This window comes from Setaria italica, chromosome VIII (genome assembly GCF_000263155.2).
Source record: "Setaria italica strain Yugu1 chromosome VIII, Setaria_italica_v2.0, whole genome shotgun sequence".
NCBI lineage: Eukaryota > Viridiplantae > Streptophyta > Magnoliopsida > Poales > Poaceae > Setaria > Setaria italica.
This window is the reverse complement of record NC_028457.1, coordinates 1377907-1386427: the sequence shown is the minus strand read 5'-3', so window position 1 is coordinate 1386427 and position 8521 is coordinate 1377907. Positions and strand designations below refer to the sequence as shown.

General features: G+C 44.8%; 1 long non-coding RNA gene and 1 pseudogene across 2 annotated transcripts; both read left to right on the top strand.

Moving 5' to 3' along the window:
* LOC105913510 lies at window positions 1-1946 on the top strand (annotated as a pseudogene).
* An 87-nt stretch (window positions 1947-2033) lies between these two features.
* On the top strand, window positions 2034-3604 carry LOC105915061. 2 transcript variants are annotated; one of them, XR_002678816.1, is made up of 3 exons: window positions 2034-2091; window positions 2341-3185; window positions 3301-3604. It is a non-coding gene; the product is annotated as an uncharacterized LOC105915061 (long non-coding RNA). The 2 variants fall into 2 exon arrangements; XR_001164796.2 differs by having other exon boundaries at window positions 2038-2091; window positions 2332-3185.
* Window positions 3605-8521: the final 4917 nt, after the last annotated feature.

Here is an 8521-nt window from a genome sequence, read left to right as displayed (position 1 = left end):
CAAGGACACAGCGTTGTTGATTGCGAAGACTTGACCTCAGACTCCAACGACCAACTGCCTGTAGCAGTGTAGCTGCTCTGGGTGCTGTAACTACACTGAGCGGCCGGTACGTTCTTAATAAGATTATTACTTCATGTCACCAGTTCTCTGTTGATCATATATCATGCACAATCCCTTGCTCCTGTTCCTCACAACTGGAAGCACAACTTTGTTTCTCGCCGGGGAAGCACAACACTCCTGTTCCTCACACCAGCTCTCCCATGGCAGCAACGATGGCAGTGGTAGCATCCCCGTCGAGAGGGCCGCCTTGATGCTCTCCTTCCAGAAGGGTATCACAAGTGACGCTCCACATCACCCTGCCTCTTGGCAGGGTCAAGATTGCTGTCGCTGGAGAGGTGTCAAATGCAACAACAAGACTGCTCATGTCATCAAGCTTCACCTTCGCAATCCTGTTGTGGTTCATAATCTGTGAACTGAGAGATATAACCACCAAATAAATGAACCAACTCCAGGACAGTACTGTGGAGTCATTGACCAGGAATCAACCCATCGTCATCTTCACGTAGTGACCTGACAGGAATTTGCCGTGCGACGACCGCCAATAGTCTAGTCTCCGCACAAGCTGGCAACTTGCACATGCGATTCTTTAGTAACTCTCTGCAGGTCATTTACAGTACAGTGGGCCTATATATATAACCTATCAGCCCAAAAATACACCAAAATTCACAACAATGGTAACTGCAAGCTACCCGGTTCCTCTAGTCTTTTTGGCCATCCTGCTACCAATCCTATTGCCTGACGTCGTTTCTTCGTCTACAAGCCCAAGTGTGACCAATGTTAACAGCAGCTACACCGACCTCACTGCCCTTCTGGCTTTCAAATTGCTGCTATCTGATCCTCTAGGAATCCTTGCCGGCAGCTGGACACCCAATGTGTCCTTCTGCCAATGGGTCGTCGTCTCGTGCAGCAACCACCGGCCGCGCGTCACGGCTCTGCGGTTGGTGGACGTGCCCCTCCATGGAGCGCTTAGCTAACACCTTGGTAATCTTTCTTTCCTCACCATGCTCAACCTCATAAGAATTAGTGTCGCGGGACACATCCCTGCTGAACTTGGAAGGCTACGTCAGCTTCGGTTTCTCGATCTTTCTGGAAATGACCTCTCATACGCCATTCCTAGTACCATAGGAAACCTCACAAGGCTTGAGATCCTTCGCCTAAGTAACAACACCCTCTCAGGGCAGATTCCACCAAGGTTACTGCAGAGCACAAGAAACCTTTAGTGGTTATCTCTCGTATGGAATGACTTGAGTGGTAATATACTGCTGTATCTGTTCAATAACACACCTTCCCTCAAGCTCATCAACCTATGAAAGAATAGCCTATCAGGTCAAATTCCATCTGGTCTTGCTGTTGAAATAATGGGCCTAGCCCATAGTAATTTCAGAATTCCAAATAAATCTCAAAGGCCCATGTGGGCAGGAGGTGGATTGGTGCAAGTCTTTAGTCCCACATTGCTAGTGAAGGAGAGGGATGACCAACTTAAATATGGAAGTTGTCTCTACTCCTCCAAGCTATGTGTGTGGGGAGAGAAGAAGAGCTCCACACGCGCGCACTCGCTCGCCACGCCTCGCCTCGCCGGGCGGGGCGAAGGGCGTGCGACACCTGCGTGAGAATGGTCTGCCGAAATCTGGGCCCCCCCCTTGCGGGGGCGTGGCTTCCTTTTGCCGTTTTATTTTTTGGTTACTTGGTCTTTAAGTCAGCGACTCCTCTCGTTGCTGCGCCGCCACCGTAGTCTACTCCATCTCGATCGTCGGCGTGCACCGACGATTGGGATAGCAGGTCTCCGGAACCGTCGTCTTCAGCGATCCTGCACCGGGAGAGGGCGAATAAGGTTTTTGGGAAGCACTCTGCGCGACTGCTCGATCGCTTCCTCCGCTTCGTCAAGTTCTCCGTCGACTTCTTCACCACGGCTCGTCTACCTCTTCGTCACTCGGGCATCACTCGCTGTCGCGAACAACGTCAGGCTGCTGATCGTCGTCGCCTGCTGTACCCGGTAGTCGTCCAGGAGCCGTTCTTCATCAAGAAAGAAACGTACGATCTCTTATCTCAAATTATGTCTTCCATACTAGCTATTATGATCTGTTGCAGTCTGATAGCACTGGATAGTATGGTAAAATATGTGATTCTGTTTGCAATGATAGATTTGTCTAGAACTTGCATAGATATGTCTAGTTTAATCTGCTATCTGTTCATCATATTCATGATTTATTTCTGGATTAAATTAAAACTAAAAGTGCTTATGTATCTAACAATCCAAAAACCTTATCGTAGGCACTTCAGTTTTATGGCTGGATTTCTTGATGCACTGAGGCCAGCACCGTTTGCTAGTGTGCACTTCAAGAGGTCGCAGGTGAAAGCCACACTGTGGCTTACTGCCATGAAGGTGTTCTGGGTGTCCAATGGCAAGCTGGAAGGGGTTCTCACTCCTAAAAAGGAGAAAGAATATTCGGAAGCCAACACAATCTTCTTGGGCACTGTGATTGGTGCACTTGCACAACATCTGCTGGATGTGTACCTTCATCACACGGTCGCAAAAGGAGTTGTGGGACGATCTGACTGCTAACTACGATGGCTCAGATACTGGCACTGAACTGTACATCATTGAGCAGTATCATGACTACAAGATGGTTGACGGAAAATCTATAGTCGCTCAGGCTCATGAATTACAGTGCATGGTGAAGGAACTCGATCTGCTAAAGATTGTCGTGTCCGACAAGTTTGTGGCTGGGGGCATTATTGCCAAGTTACCTCCATCCTAGAGGGACTTGGCCACTTCACTCAAACACAAGAGGACAGAAATTTCTGTTTTAGACTTGATTGCATCTCTTGATGTTGAGGAGAAAGCTCGAGCTAAAGATGGACGATCTAAAGCTGTTGAGGGTCAGACCAGTGCCAATATGGTGCACCAATCACATCACAATGGCAATGGTGGCAAGGGCAAGGGCAAGAACAATAAGCCTAAGCAGTCCACTACCTTCAAGAAGAATAAGAACAAGGAGAACGAGGGATGCTTCATGTGCGGTTCTACTGACCATTGGGCAAAGAAGTGCCCAAACCGGAAAGGAAGAAAACCTCCACAACAGAAGTCTTTGAGCATGGACCAGCACTGGAGACAAAAATAGTGGGTATGGTAATTTACCTTCTGTTTTTTCAGTGTTTCAATCTACTAATACTTGGTGGCTTGATACTGGTGCTAATGTTCATGTGTGTGCTGATGCCTCCTTGTTTTCATCTTACCAGGTCGCTCGGGATTCCTCCGTCCTAACGGGGAATGGGTCACATGCTTCTGTTCATGGTGTTGGTACGGTAGATCTGAAGTTTACTTCAGGAAAGATCATGTAGCTGAAGAACGTGCAGCATGTCCCTTCTATCAAGAAGAATCTAGTTAGTGGCTCCCTTTTGTGTAGGGATGGTTTTAAGGTAGTGCTTGAGTCTAATAAAATTGTTGTGTCTAAGAGTGGATAATTTATTGGTAAAGGCTATGAGTGCGGAGGCTTGTTCCGCTTTTCCCTTTCAGATTATTGCAATAAGTCTGTGAACTATATTTGTGATGGTATTAATGATGCTAGTGTTTGGCATTCACATTTATGTCATCTGAATTTTGGTTCTATGTCTCGACTTTCCAGCTTGTGTTTAATTCCGAATTTTTCCATTGTCAAAGGTTCTAAGTGCCATAGTTGTGTGCAATCTAAGCAACCTCGAAAACCTCACAAGGTGGCCGAGGAGAGACACTTGGCACCACTTGAACTAATTCATTCTGATATATGCGAAATAAATGGTGTGTTGACCAAAGGTGGAAAAAGATATTTCATGACTTTGATAGATGATGCGTCTAGATATTGCTATGTATATTTATTGAAAATGAAAGATGAGGCTCTTAACTACTTTAAAATCTATAAGGCTGAAGTTGAGAATCAACTTGAGAAAAAGATTAGAATTAGGTCTGATCGTGGTGGCGAGTATTTCTCTAATGATTTCAACTTGTTCTGTGAAGAATATGGTATTATACATGAGAGGACACCTCCCTATTCGCCCCAATCAAACGGTGTTGCCGAAAGAAAGAATCGCACTTTGACTGACTTGGTGAACGCCATGTTAGACACCAGTGGATTATCTAAGGCATGGTGGGGGGAGGCTGTATTGACTTCATGTCATGTCCTGAATAAAGTACCCATGAAGAATAAGGAGAAAACTCCCTATGAAGAATGGATTGGAAGAAAACCATCACTTTCATACTTACACACTTGGGGTTGCTTGGCTAAAGTTAGTGTGCCAATCAACAAAAAACGTAAGTTGGGACCTAAAACTGTGGATTGTGTCTTTTTGGGATATGCTCATCATAGCATAGCCTATAGATTTTTAGTTGTTAAATCAAAGGTGCCTGATGTTCATGTTAATTCCTTTATGGAGTCTCGTGATGTTACTTTCTTTGAGAATATATTTCCTATGAAACATTTGCATAGTATGTCTAGACTATCTTCTGATGTGATTGCTGAGACAACCCCTGAACCTATTGTGCTTTCTGATCATGCTGAACAAACACTTGAGCCAGTTCATGAGGAGGTTAATAGTGAAGCTCCTAAGAGGAGCAAGAGACAAAGAACCGCAAAGTACTTTGGTGATGATTTCACTGTCTATCTCATAGACGATACTCCTAAGACTGTTTCAGAGGCATTTGCATCTCCAGATGCAGAAGATTGGAAAGAAGCTATCCATAGTGAGATGGACTCTATTCTTTCTAATGGAACTTGGGAGGTTGTTGATCGACCATATGGTTGTAAACCTGTGGGTTGCAAGCGGGTGTTCAAAAAGAAGCTTAGGCCTGATGGTACTATTGATAAGTATAAGGCTCGACTTGTGGCTAAGGGTTATACCCAGAAAGATGGTGAAGATTTCTTTGACACTTACTCACCTGTTGCGAGATTGACCAGTATTCGAGTATTACTTTCTCTTGCTGCCTCACATGGTCTTCTCATCCATCAGATGGATGTTAAGACAGCTTTCCTTAATGGAGAGTTGGATGAGGAAATTTATATGAATCAGCCTGATGGGTTTGTAATAAAGGGTCAAGAGAACAAGGTGTGTAAATTGCTGAAATCTTTGTATGGCCTGAAACAAGCACCTAAGCAGTGGCATGAGAAATTTGATACTACACTCATATCAGCAGGCTTTTCTGTCAATGAGTCTGATAGATGTGTGTACTACTGCCATGGTGGGGGTGAGGGAGTTATATTGTGCTTGTATGTCGATTACATACTCATCTTTGGTACAAATCTTGACTTGATTAAAGAGGTCAAGTCATTTTTGTGCTAAAATTTTGACATGAAAGATCTGGGAGAGGCTGATGTAATTCTGAATATCAAGTTGATCAAAGGAGAGAATGGGATTACTCTCACGCAATCTCATTATGTGGAAAAGGTCTTGAGCCGGTTTGGCTTCAAGGACAGTAAGCCTTCTCCCACACCTTATGATCCGAGCTTGATACTTCGGAAAAACAAGAGAATTGGTAGAGAACAATTGAGATACTCTCAAATTATTGGATCACTTATGTATTTAGCCAGTGCTACTAGGCCTGACATCTCATATGCTGTTTGCAAACTGAGTTGGTTTACCTCTAATCCGGGAGATGATCATTGGCGTGCGCTTGAGCGAGTCATGCGCTATTTAGTTGGTACTATGGATTACAGAATTCACTACTCTGGGTATCCTGCGGTACTGGAAGGCTATAGTGATTCAAATTGGATATTTGATGCTGATGAACTGTATGCCACAAGTGGATACGTCTTCACTCTTGGTGGTGGTGTTGTTTCATGGAGGTCATCCAAACAGACTATCTTAACGAGGTCTACCATGGAAGCAGAACTTGCAGCATTAGATACAGCCACTGTTGAGGCTGATTGGCTACGTGAACTCTTGATGGACTTGCCTATTGTCAAGAAACCTATGCCGGCAATACTTATGAATTGTGACAATCAGACGGTGATAGTCAAAGTGAACAATTCTAAGGACAATATGAAGTTATCAAGACATGTTAAGAGACGTCTGAAATCTATCAGGAAAATGAGAAACTCCGAAGTAATATCAGTGGATTACATCTCAACTGATAAGAACTTGGCAGATCAGTTCACTAAGGGGCTGTCACGTAATGTGATAGACAGTTCATCAAAGGAGATGGGTATGAGACCCATATGAGCTACACCATGGTGGTAACTCAACCTATGTGATCGGAGATCCCGTGAAGTAGGATCTGGGAAGAACAAGCCATTGGATAGCATGAGAGTATCCTACTAACCCACTCGAGAAATGATGCAACACTCTCAAACCACTGCATGGCAGGCTGGCTACTGCCTTAATATATTTTATTGGCTTTATTTAGCAAAGATGTTGCCCTGCAGAACATCTTGAAAAAATATACCTATATGAGCCCGACTGTTGTAAGGTCGCAGTCTGTGAGACTTGGGTGATCTCTATTAAGCTCATGAAGAGACCAGGGAGTACGACCTATATGCCCCACCCGTGGGGTAGGCTACAAGCAGCCAGGTACTAGTCCCGACTTTGAGTGAAACTTGTCCGCACAAAACTTGCAATTCAAGGCTTAGTCCATTGTTCAAGTTGTGGAAGGATGTAGCTTGAAGCTCTAGGTGAGAGTTCAACTTAACAGTCCTTGCTGAAACACTAGTATATAAATAGCAGTGAGAAACAGGCAAAACCTCTGATGGGCATTTGAGATCTGGTGGGGGATTGTTGAAATAATGGGCCTAGCCCATAGTAATTTCAGAATTCCAAATAAATCTCAAAGGCCCATGTGGGAAAGAGGTGGATTGGTGCAAGTCTTTAGTCCCACATTGCTAGTGGAGGAGAAGGATGACAAACTTAAATATGGAAGTTGTCTCCACTCCTCCAAGCTATGTGTGTGGGGGAGAAGGAGAGCTCTACACACGCTCGCTCGCTCGCCACGCCACGCCACGCCTCGTCGGGCTGGGCCGGGCGAAGGGCGTGCGGCACCTGCGTGAATGGTCCGCCGAAATCCGGCCCCTCGCCTTGCGGGGGCACGGCTTCCTTTTGCCGTTTTATTTTTTTTGTTACTTGGGCTTTAAGTCAGCGAGATATATGGAATCCTAATCGGTTTAGATCACGGTCGCGACGTGAGAATCGTGGGCTCTCCTATATATGTGACCTACCGGCCTGTACCAAAATACATCTATTCGAGCTAGGATTTTTGTCTCCTCTCGCTGCTGTGCCACCACCGTAGTCTACTCATCTCGATCGTCGGCGTGCACCGGCGATTGGGAGAGCAGGTCTCCGGAACCGTCATCTTCAGCGATCCTGCAATGGGAGAGGGCGAATAAGGTTTTTGGGAAGTGCTCTGCGCGACTGCTCGATCGCTTCCTCCGCTTCGTCAAGTTCTCCGTCAACTTCTTCACCACAGCTCGTCTACCTCTTCATCACTCGGGCGTCACTCGCCGTCGCGAACAACGTTAGGCTGCTGATCGTCATCGCCTGCTGTACCCAGTAGTCGTCCAGGAGCCGTTCTTCATCAAGAAAGAAACGTACGATCTCTTATCTCAAATTATGTCTTCCATACTAGCTATTATGATCTGTTGCACTCTGATAGCACTGGATAGTATGGTAAAATATGTGATTCTGTTTGCAATGATAGATTTGTCTAGAACTTGCGTAGACATGTCTAGTTTAATATGCTATTTGTTCATCGTATTCATGATTTATTTCTGGATTAAATTAAAACTAAAAGTGCTTATATATCCAAAACACTTGCATCATGCCAACACCTGCAAATGATCTCCTTTCAATCCAATTTTTTCGTTGATGTTGTGACAACATGGTTGGCTCAATTGCAACAGCTTACCTATCTATACTTGGATACTAATTCCTTACATGGCTCTGTCCCAGCTGTTCTTAGCAATCTCACGCGTCTTACTAAACTTGACCTTTCTTTCAACAACCTGACAGGAGAGACTCAAAAAGAATTAGGCCTCATGCAAGAACTCTCGTATTTGCATCTCGGACAGAATATGCTAATAACAGGTCCAATTCCACCTTCTCTTGGAAATTTATCAAAACTGTCTTACCTATTATTGGCTAATAATTCATTGTCTGGATTTGTACCAACAATATTTGGGAGCATCCAAACTCTAATCCGGTTAGAACTGCAACATAATAATTTGAGTGGGAATCTTAACTTCTTGTCATCTCTTTCAAACTCTATGCGACTCCAATACCTTCAGCTACATTGTAATTCTTTCACCGGACGAATCCCTGACACTGTCGGGAATCTGTCTGCACAAGTAGTTGAGCTTGAACTTGGTGACAATAAGTTAACAGGTGGGCTTCCATCCTCACTGTCAAACTTGAGCAGTCTTGAGTGGATTTATCTTGCCAACAACCAGCTCACAGGAGCAATCCCAGAATCTATCACGAGGTTGCAAACTCTCGTTTGGCT